This window comes from Aegilops tauschii, chromosome 1 (genome assembly GCF_002575655.3).
Source record: "Aegilops tauschii subsp. strangulata cultivar AL8/78 chromosome 1, Aet v6.0, whole genome shotgun sequence".
NCBI classification, from domain to species: Eukaryota; Viridiplantae; Streptophyta; class Magnoliopsida; order Poales; family Poaceae; genus Aegilops; species Aegilops tauschii.
The window spans coordinates 331354967-331365898 of NC_053035.3; the positions used below are offsets into that span (position 1 = coordinate 331354967).

Genomic DNA, 10932 nt, shown 5'->3' on the forward strand with positions numbered 1-10932 from the left:
GACGAGTCCCCCTGACTCCGCGCGCTACGTGGATGGACCTCCACGGCCGCCGGCACTGACACATGCTCCGGCCGTTTCCCGAAGGCGCGCGGGCGACGATTGACAAGCGGGTCGTGGTTGTTCGTTTGGCCAACGCTTCAGCAAAATATCTGGTGCATCGAAGCTTGTAGTGCTACCGGTGCATCGAGCTCATATTATTTTTTTAAAATATTTAAAAAATTCTGAAAAAAATTAGCACACTTACACAGCATTAATGTAGGTAGTCACAAAATTTCAAATCAAAATTTGAGACATAACTTGACAAACAAAAATGACAAATTCAACACTGAATAGTAGTAACATAACTTGGGTTTTATATTTGGCCCATTATCACACTGATATCAAATTTGTTATTTTTGTATCTTAAAAAATATTTTGAAAATACGAAATGTAGTGACATCCTACATTGATGTTGTGTTAACATGCATTAATGTAGGTAGTCACAAAATTTCAAATCAAAATTTGAGACATAACTTGACAAACAAAAATGACAAATTCAACACTGAATAGTAGTAACATAACTTGGGTTTTATATTTGGCCCATTATCACACTGATATCAAATTTGTTATTTTTGTATCTTAAAAAATATTTTGAAAATACGAAATGTAGTGACATCCTACATTGATGTTGTGTTAACATGCTAGAATTTTTTTTAGATTTTTTAAAAATATTAGGACATATGCCCGTGCGTTGCAACGGGAAGGATAAATTGGCTGCATCTGCAAGCACAACACCTTGTGCTTCGGTACGAAGAAAACACTAATTGCCCGATCCTTCAAAACGCCCACCCACGCGGTACGACATCCGGACGGTGCCACCGCCGGCAGGCAGGCGCACGAATCGAGGTTTAGAAAAATTGTGGGGGTCATGTTATACTCTCTTTGCAAGGTATTATTAGACTGGTGGACCACTTGGTCTCAGTTGCACAATGATCACAAAATGAGTTTTTTGCCGATGGTAAGGACATCTCCAATGCGAGGTAATACATATTTTGCCCTTATATAGTTTTGGAGCGTAACACACACGTTCGAACCGAAATGCCTCAGACATTTTTAGGACTCTCATGCTACTTATTTGTCCGCTCGGCTTGCGGTTAGACCATGTTTTCTCGTCTCAGTATTCCACTGTCAACCCACATTACCCAAAAAATAAGGATTATGTGTGTTAGAGGACCTCTTAGGAAAAATAGTTTTTTTGGCAATCGAAGTTTAAATGCTCTACTGTTTGCAGCCCCGAAATCCTGGAATGCATCCTTTTCTTATAGAAACATCCTTCCATCTTTCCTTTCATGTATGGCAATATCCTTGCATCCCATAGATAATCCTCAAATCCATCCTTCCTTTCATAGCCCGAAATTCCTTTTTTTACAATGCACGTATGCAACGTCATACACCTCATTTTCCTTTTAATTATCCGTTTCGACCGTCTAATCCCAGACCTCATCTTAGGGCTTGTTAAATTGAGGTGGAGGGTGGTGCAGAGGGGGCGGAGAGGTCGCGGGAAAGTGCAGCGACGACCGGCCGGTGGTGGCTCTGGTAGAGCGACGAGCGCGAGCCCTCCCGGGCGGCATACAACGAGGAGCTCAGGCGCGCGAAGGAAAGGAGGAGATGAAGCAGACTCGTGGTGCAGGGTGCTTCGATCACCTCCGTCATCCATCGGCCGGCGGCCGGCGCGGCACCGGACCAGCTGGCGGTGGCTCTGGTCGAGCGGCGAGCGCGAGCCCTCTTGGGCGGCGTACAACAAGAAGCTCGGGCGCGCGAAGGAAAGGATCAGCTGAGGCAGACCGGTGGTGAAGTGTGGTCCGATCACCGGCGTCGGACATCGGCAGGCGGCCGGCGCGGCACCGGATCGACCGTCACGCAGGTCGTGCGCCTCCTGGCGGCTGGGATCAGGAGGAAAGGGAGAGAGAGGAGAGCCCGTGGTCGTGTCTGTTCCTGGGGACGAAACGTTTTTAGTACACATTGGAAAAAGACTGCGGGTTTAATACAAAAAACAGCGGGGAGTTTTTTTTTAAATCTGCGACGGTGAACCCGACAAAGTCGATCCGTACTTTATTATTAAAATTAAAAATAGGGAAAAATAGCAAAAAGGGCCCGTGCGTTGCAACGGGTAACAAAACCGTGGTCTTCAAATCAAGCCATTGATGAGAACATAGTAACTATATGAAACATGCATGTGTGTTGCAACGAGAAAAAACATCACACGCTCCTATCCGCAGAAGTATGACGCAAGACTCTCTCCCAAAAAGAAAACATCACACGACTCTAACACTCCATCCACCCGCCCCGGGCGCACACACATAGGCACATGTCCTCCATTTCAACATGTTACCTCACCCGTGTTGCTGCTTGTCCTCCTCCCCGTCGTAAAAAAATAGGTTAATGTTGGTGTTGTGATTTACCCAAACGATAAAAACATAAGAAGTAACATGCTCTAAAAATTCAAAGAAAAAAACAGGATTGAAGCATACACGGTTGCTATACATTGATTTGCTGAAAAATTATGTATTTTGTGGCAACGAAGGAGAAACTCAAAAACCTAAAAAACCTACGAACAGGCAAATCAATTACATGACTAACATATGTCGAGACTCAAGTCGAATCTACAATAGCAGATCCAATTTCATTGCAATAAATAATGCGACCATATCGACATTGGCAGTAAGTAAAATCATTTATATGTTCGAGATAAAGATTAGTATCCTATTTGCAATCCACATACCCATACTAAAATATACTCCTTCCGTTCCTAAATATAAGTCTTTTTAGAGATTCCAGTATGGACCACATACAGAGCAAAATGAGTGAATCTACATTCTAAAATATGTCTATATACGTCTGTATGTAGTTTGTAGTGGAATCTCTACAAAGACTTATATTTAGGAACGGAGGGAGTATTACGTTTTCTCATGTTTTTGTTATTATGAGTTAGATTGAAACGGTATATTTTATCTTTGTTACATTATATCTAAAGAAAAACATTCACACTCGATCACTCCCTGTTAGCATTTCTAGATAAATGTTGTGTTGTTAAATCCACATGCATACAGTTGAAGATGCTATCATGTGGAGCCGCAGGGTCTCATACAGTTGGTGTAATACAGATGGCATTGGCTTGAGGTTAAAATATCATTTAATTTTAATAGGTTTCATACCTTGTACGCTTTTGCACCAACACCATCTAAATCTCTTCGAGCATGATACTTCTGGTCAGAATCAACCGATACCCACCTGGAAATTGCAAATCAGCTAAAGGTAAGTAGTGAAGAATAAGACATGATGGCAGAATTCTAAAAAATTTCAGCAGAGCAGAGACTTGATGGGAATTTTGCCAAAAGTCTTACACTGCCTTATACGGTTATATTGCCAATTTTCTCAGATTAATCGGCCTTTGCCAACACCAGCAACATCACCAATAAAAAAACTGTGCTCTATCACCAGTACGGAGATGATGAAGGTGCAGCTGGCATACATACAACAACAATAAGGATTTACAGGAGGTGTGATGGTACAAATAAAATAATAGGCAAATCATGCATGTACACTACCCGACAAACTTAAACTATTGTCTCGATTTGTATGCATCGTGCAGTTCCTGGGTTGAGTGACTGTTGTTGCGCCGCTTAGGGACAACGTTATACTGGCGTGCTCGCGCACTTCGTCGTCTCCTCTGCCACTCGTTGTGGAACGTCGGTTAGTGCTGAGCGCCCCTGGCGCCGATGGTCGATCCTGAGATCGTTGTTGGCCGGAGGCCTCCGTCCGTGCGCCATGGAGGGCCATGCCAGGAGGGGCACCCGCTCAAGGAGTCGCGTCTGCCTTGGATAATGATCCTGACGCCGTAGCTGCCTAGGGCTGGAGCGCATCGAAGCTCGTCGTCTAGCGCGCACAGCCTCCGTTTCAAGTTCGGAGCGTGCTCTGCCTCCCGCTCGTCTCTGCCTCCGCTCGCGGGTAGCGCTGCTGCGCCCCGGCGATTCCAACTTCGATCGAAGAAGTAGCCCCGCCACGTTCCCGTCGTCGTCCGCCTCCACCTCCAGTGCGCCTCCCACCTCCTTCGTCGTTCTTCAGCAGCTTCGGCGACCAATGCCAGGATCTCCCCTGTCCTTGTGCACACCGTGAGCACAAGCAGGTCCGACCCCGCGCTCGCCTTAGGGGAGGACAGAGCTCCGGGCAGAGCGCGTCGTGCGCGACGACGATCGAGATGTGTGCCATCGATGATGCCGCCGAGTAATGGCCTCCAACCGCGGGCACGAAGAAGACGATCTTAGAAGCATCAGGCCCCTCCCCTCTCTTTTGTGCCCGGCTGTCGTGGAGGGCTTAAAAAGGAAAAGAAAACAGGAGTCAGGACTTCGAGTCGTATTGGACTGGAGCAAGGACTAATTTAACGCACTGGTGGGCCGGGTGAAGGCCCAATGAAGAGATCACGTGAGCTGGTACACAGACCGAACGCAAGGAAATCGAGCTTGGCAATAGTACCACCTCGTAGGAACCGCCCAGAGAGACCACGTACGGAAGACGTGAAAAAAAAAGAGAACGACGGTGAACCCGACAAAGTCGATCCGTGCTTTATTATTAGGGAGAGATTAGGGAAAGATATATATAGGATAACACTATTCTAATATCAGGATTAAAATAGTTATTTGAATCACCGTCACAATACGCTTTTCTTTTCGTGAATTTACGCTTTCAGTTTTTTGGTGTGCTTGGTTTCCACCGATCAATTGCTAGGTATGGGCCGGCCCATTTAATTAGGATACTAATGCGATGATGCATGGATATTTTTGTTTGAATAGTCCCACCTCGAAGAATCAACAATGTTCTTAATCGAAGAAGAATTGAAGAGCTAAGTACTAAATTACTAAGACATAAGGAGCTGTTAATTAGTACCACCTCGCCTATATGTCTAAATTCAAACTGAAAGCGTAAATTTACGGGAAGAAGCGCATTGTGACGGTGAACCCGACAAAGTCAATCCGTGCTTTATTATTAGGGAGAGATTAAACTGAAAGCGTAAAATCACGGGAAGAAGCGTATTGTGACGGTGAACCCGACAAAGTCAATCCGTGCTTTATTATTATTACTAGCAAAAATGCCCGTGCGTTGCAACGGGAGAATGCAAGGTGCGAGAATCAAGCTAGTGGCATAAATATTGTATTGGTGCAAATACTTATCATGTATTTTTTTACCATTAAATCACTATTCTTTCTTAATTACAATATACCATGAATAATATTTGCTCTCCTCCGTAGCTCAGAAATAAATGGTTCAAATTAGCAATTTAGTTCGGGAAATCAGCCAAATAAGTTAATAGTACTCCCTCTGTTTCCTTACGTTTTGGTGGTTCAAATTAAACTACCAAAACGTCATATATTTAACAATGGAGGGAGTACTTCTGAAATTATGTATAGGAAAAATTGCGCCCTTGTTGACATGTTTGTTACCACAAATTATTTTACAATGTAAGATTATACAAACAACAATATATGTCCCAGCCTTTTTCCAACAAATGACAGAGTGGAGGCCATGTACACATTGTTAAAGAATGAGAATATCAGACTTATATATGGTTGGATGGATTGTACCTACAAAAATTCCCTACAAATAAACATATCTTCTTTGCTGAATGTAACTTCACCAATCAAACCTGAAGAATCCCAGAAAAAATCAATCATAGACTTCACATGGAATCAAACTTTTTTTTTCGAAACGGAGGCATAAGATTTCCCTCATCTATTAAATAAGGAGAGAATAGAGTTAGAGTTTTACAGGACACCCCATACAAGCGACATGACAATTACTCACACAAAATTATAGTCCCTAGTTTCTTTGCGCCGGCAGTAATCCATAACTTTGCCTCTCCAATGATGGTTTGGAGGAGAATAGGTGGTGGCGCAAATTTTTGCCGAAATACCCTAGCATTTCGCTCGTTCCAAATGGTCCAAGAGGTGAGCATGATGAGAGAGGTCATGGCATGCCAATTCGGGTTTGGGTCATCGGTTCGCTTGACCCACCACTTCTTGACGGAGTCATCAAGATGCCATTCGGTAATGTTGACGTGAGGTAGCCCAAGCTTCTCGATGATAGATCTCCAAAGCCTAAGTGTGACACGACACTTGAAGAAGAGGTGTGGCCCCGTTTCTTGCCCTCTCTTGCATAGTGGACAAAGACCACAATTGACCCAACCACGCTTCTCCAATCGATCGGCAGATGAATTGGTGCCTAAAACTGCTAGAACAAACATGTTCAACTGAATTGTTTTCGGCACTGGATCAACTCATAATCTTACTTATACATTAAAATGTATGATGCTTATAAACCGAGATAATTTTTTAGAGCAGCTAAAAAATAATGTACAGGGACTGCCCGTAGCATAATTGATGGTTACATGAAACATCTAAAATTTTAAGAATCAAACATGATCCAAGGAAGTGACACACATCTGCAAGTATCTAATAATAAAATCCATATGAAAGATAACCTCCACTGATTGAAAAATTGTGAGTTCCACTCCTTTGCTTCAATAGCAACGGCCACTTAGTCCAGCACATCCCCATTGTCATAGATCAGTAGAAGGCAAAAATGGATACACATCTATATGGGCCTACTCCTATCATAGTTTATACATAGCAACAAACTGAGATTACATATGGCTACATAATAAGATTCCTTTGCATCATAGTGTTCTTACTTTGAAATATGGTAGCACCAAATTGGAAGATTCTAATTTGTTAGTTTTGGCACAACGGAAAATTCAATGCATATACCTACTCAACACCAGGATCAAGCAGCAGCACGTTGAGTGAAACTAACAAATTTCAGTCACTGTCTGCTGGATTTTTTTAGCCATAAGAGTAAGGAAAGCATCTGAATAGATCTCAGTATTCAAAATTAAAATTAACAGACCTACAACATGCATGTTTATGTATAACATGTCTGCAAGCAGTATCTTTTTTGAGGATTACATCAAGACTTAGGCCGACGTCAAGGCTGCATTGTTTTCCTTCCAGAGCTGATCATGGAGTTGGTCCGGGACACCATACGCAACCACAAGGTCTCCATGAGCTTTAGAATCATTGGCTAGTTCATGAGCCAGCCCATTGTTTGTCCCTCTTGACAGTTCTGATGTGATAATGCCTAAAAATTACTCAGCGCAGATTTAATATCAACAATAATTGGGTAGGACAACGATCTGCTTACAGAATCAGCCCCTAGCTCATTTCCCCACTGCGTAGTCGATCTCCACCACCAAGGAGCCTCAGAATACGTTATACAATTCCTTCAGTCCAACTGTAATAGCGCTGGCTTCGGCCTCCTTGACAATTATTCATGCATCCAGAAATGCAAACACGCCACCAAGCTCTAGCACCTTCGCCTCCGACATGGCAATCAAGCATACTCGGAGCCCATGCAATGGGCCCCACGATGATCTTGGACCCTTGTGGCTCAACCGGCGACGTCGTCGGCGGGTCAAGGCAACGGCAGAGCAGGCGTGACATAGATGCCACGAGCTGCTTGGCCGCCTTTCCTCAAAATTCAACACAACAACAAAGAGAACTTGGCTAGAGATTGCACTTGAACACTTAGTTGCAATAGAAATGATTAAAACTTTCAAGAATACAAATTTGGCTGTCCGTTACAGTGGGAGATGCAGTGTATACGACGGCGAAAACAGGCAAGGAAAAAAACAGGAAATGGTTAAATGTGCTTTTACATTCTGACAGCATCCTTTTGCCCTGCATCACATATAGTAATGATGTCACAAGCATGCTCTTGACGAGAACGATTCACATGTGCTGGCGACCTGTAGAGGATGGAGAAAAGGACAGAAGAGGGAGGCTTGTATCTATCAAGCATAAATATTTACTGAATAAAATCGATCTGATCCGTACCAACTTGAGCAGGATTGTCGAATAGCTTCCTCTTATATAGCATCTACATCAGAAAATCCGGCACACCAAATATATACATATGTTCAGAGATGACACAGATATCATTCTGACAATGTAAACCGTAATAAGTTACAACCTCCATTACACATGTAATTTTATCAAATTGACAAGGCAAGTTATAGGAATCGTAGCCTCAAAAATGGTATGTTCCTGTTTGAGATCTTTTATAGAATCAATAAGGTATAACGACATTAGGGATGAAGCATCAAAGATCAATTAATAAAATCAGGGATTAGGGAATCATACTTACCTTGTTAAGAATGATACTGATGGAATTAGTGAAGGGATGTGTGGTACGCAGGCCAATGGACCCGTGCATCCTTGATGCACACATGTACGTACACGAAGGTTGCTGGGTTGATACTTGAAAGGAGATCGATTCATCTGTCAGCCGGACATACACGAACACGATTTTGTTTTGTATCTTTCGGGAAAGGCATCCTTTCTTGACTATGTATCCATTACTAAATGAAAGTTATTTTCAGATTTTTTAACTTGGAAGATCAATAATTAGCCTCGATCCATATCGAGTATGTAGCAGTCCCCTGTTTTCCTTGAAAAAGCAAGATTGCGATTGCACATTTTTTATATTCAAATAGTCAAATTAATACATTTTGTTAAGAAAAAAATCCTTTAGGTGTGCCTTTTGTTTCTCGAGGGTCCACTGGTTCTGTAGTATTTGTGTCTAATTTTTTCTAGAATTCATTTTTTACTTTTTGTGTGGTGTATACAGTCAAACTAACTAACATATGCGTTCAATAGTGATTAGAAGGCACTTTCAGTCAGTTAGATGGATAAAGATCAAGCTTGGCACCACAAAAATTGAGAGGAGAACTGAATATGAATTATCCTCCATTAATCATTCATATGATCCTTAGATCATCGATCTACCAGTACTGGCAGTACATGAGTCTAAACAACATACATCTTGTGTGAGGCAAAATAAAATAAGTTTCATGAGTATCTTATGGCCATACCTGACACATAACATTATCTCACCAAATTTATCAAATCCATGGGAAGCACATTTGAAGAATAACAGGTTGAGGAAAATAAGTGCCAAACCAAATTCTTCTGAGATACTCAATTTCATGAACACAGCACTCCCACTCCTCCCTATATTTGCAGCAAGCAGTTCATGAGAAAATCAACATGCAGTAAATGAGAGGTAGTTGAAGAAATATATCAATAACTTGCGCTGAATATAGCTATCTGATATGGATGTGTCGATCCAACATGAGTTATCTCTGTCTCATGCACTGACTATTGTGTTATAGTTGAAAAAGTCAATTGTGAACCCCATAAAACTAACCACTTGTCATTGACGGGAGCAACTTGAGGCCAAAGTCGGAATCAGCTCACGTGTTCTAGCAAAGGAATATGTGATCTGAACAATGGCAGAGAGATCAGTCCTAGATTTTTTCAAGCAGAACAAATACAAAGATTGCAGAAAAAAGGTGCAGTACTTTCTGACCAGACCAAGAAGAACATTACTTTTTATGACTGTAGATGAAAATTTTACAGAATAATTTGGCAAAAGCTAGTACATACCTCTGGGGTAGCATGTTCGGCAGGGGATGTTCTTCCGGCTCAGATGTAGTACGCTTGGGCGGCGGATTTTCTTCCGGCGAACTCGGCTGAGACGATCCTGGACGACTCTTCAAAAGTTGCGATATGAAGCGATTTAATGGAGATTCCGGTCGAGGGCTCCTTCTAATGGCAGCCAAGTCCCTCTGAAATCTGGGTCGGGCACGCCATGGATTCGTGTTGCAGCACTTATCCTGGGGGAACACGGACTCCGATCCAAATCGGAGACATACGGCAGCAGGAGGTTGAAGATCGTGGTGGTGCGGGAGAAGATTGAGATGGATAGGGAGGGGAACGAGAGCAGGGCGGCGGCGCCGCCAGAGAGGAACGGGCGCGCGGCGGCGGCGCTACCGTACGCATTGAGGAGCCCGTGCTCCTGTGTCCTACACGTATTGTTTTTCTGCAGGCCCATTAAAAAAGGCCCAATCTGGAACGAAACACAAACTTTAAATTGTACTGCGGGTTAATTACCTAAAATTACAGGAGGGTTAGAACGAATCAGGTCGAACGGACGGACGAACATGATATTAGTACCACCTTGTTTATATTACGATTTTGTTCATATAAATCGTAAAAAGTATTATGACATGAGAAAAAAGCGTATTGTGACGGTGAACCCGACAAAGTCAATCCGTGCTTTATTATTATATATATTATTATTATATTATTATTATATTATTATTATTATTGTTATTAAAGTAGCAAAAGGGCCCGTGCGTTGCAACGGGGCGGCATTCAAATCAATCCATCGAGAACATAAATATCATTTGGTCAAAAAAAGAAAGAACATAAGTGGCTGGGAGCACTTAAGAAATAGTCGTGCTAATATAGACAAACTAGAGAGGAGGGGCGCCCGGAACAAAGGGAATTGTATGTCTCTAGGACACCCCTCTTTAAGATATATAGGTGGTGGTGGGGGGGGGGGGGGGGGGTTGGCCGACCTGGGGAGGAGGATTCCCTCCCCTTGGCGCACCACCAGGGAGGAGTCCTCCTCCAACTTGGTTTCGCCCCCTCCCCCCCCCCCCCCAAGCTTGTCTAACAAGATGAGAGGGCGCCACTCTCCCCTATTAGGCCTTTAGCTAATTCTATTAGACCACAACCCCTAAATAAATACTAGGAGCCTCTCAATCAATATTAGAGCCCTCTATTATTTATATTAGGTCCCCGAAAACAATTTCCGCCTATATATATATATATATATATATATATATATATATATATATATATCATTTTTCGGTATTCCCCGAAACATTTCTGGTAACCCCAAAGTGCTTCTGGTTTCTCTCGAAACTATTTCTTATGTTCCCGAAACTATTCCTAGAATATTTTCTCATAACTCTCACTCCACAAACACTCAATT

The 10932-nt window shown here is 42.7% G+C and overlaps 1 long non-coding RNA gene across 1 annotated transcript; it reads right to left on the minus strand.

Annotated features, from left to right (window-relative positions):
• Positions 1-7616: 7616 nt before the first annotated feature.
• Positions 7617-9960, minus strand: LOC109733519 (uncharacterized). The gene is made up of 3 exons (XR_006662004.2): positions 9537-9960; positions 9298-9372; positions 7617-9101 (listed from the first exon to the last, which is right to left on the minus strand). It is a non-coding gene; the product is annotated as an uncharacterized lncRNA (long non-coding RNA).
• Between the last annotated feature and the right edge of the window lie 972 nt (positions 9961-10932).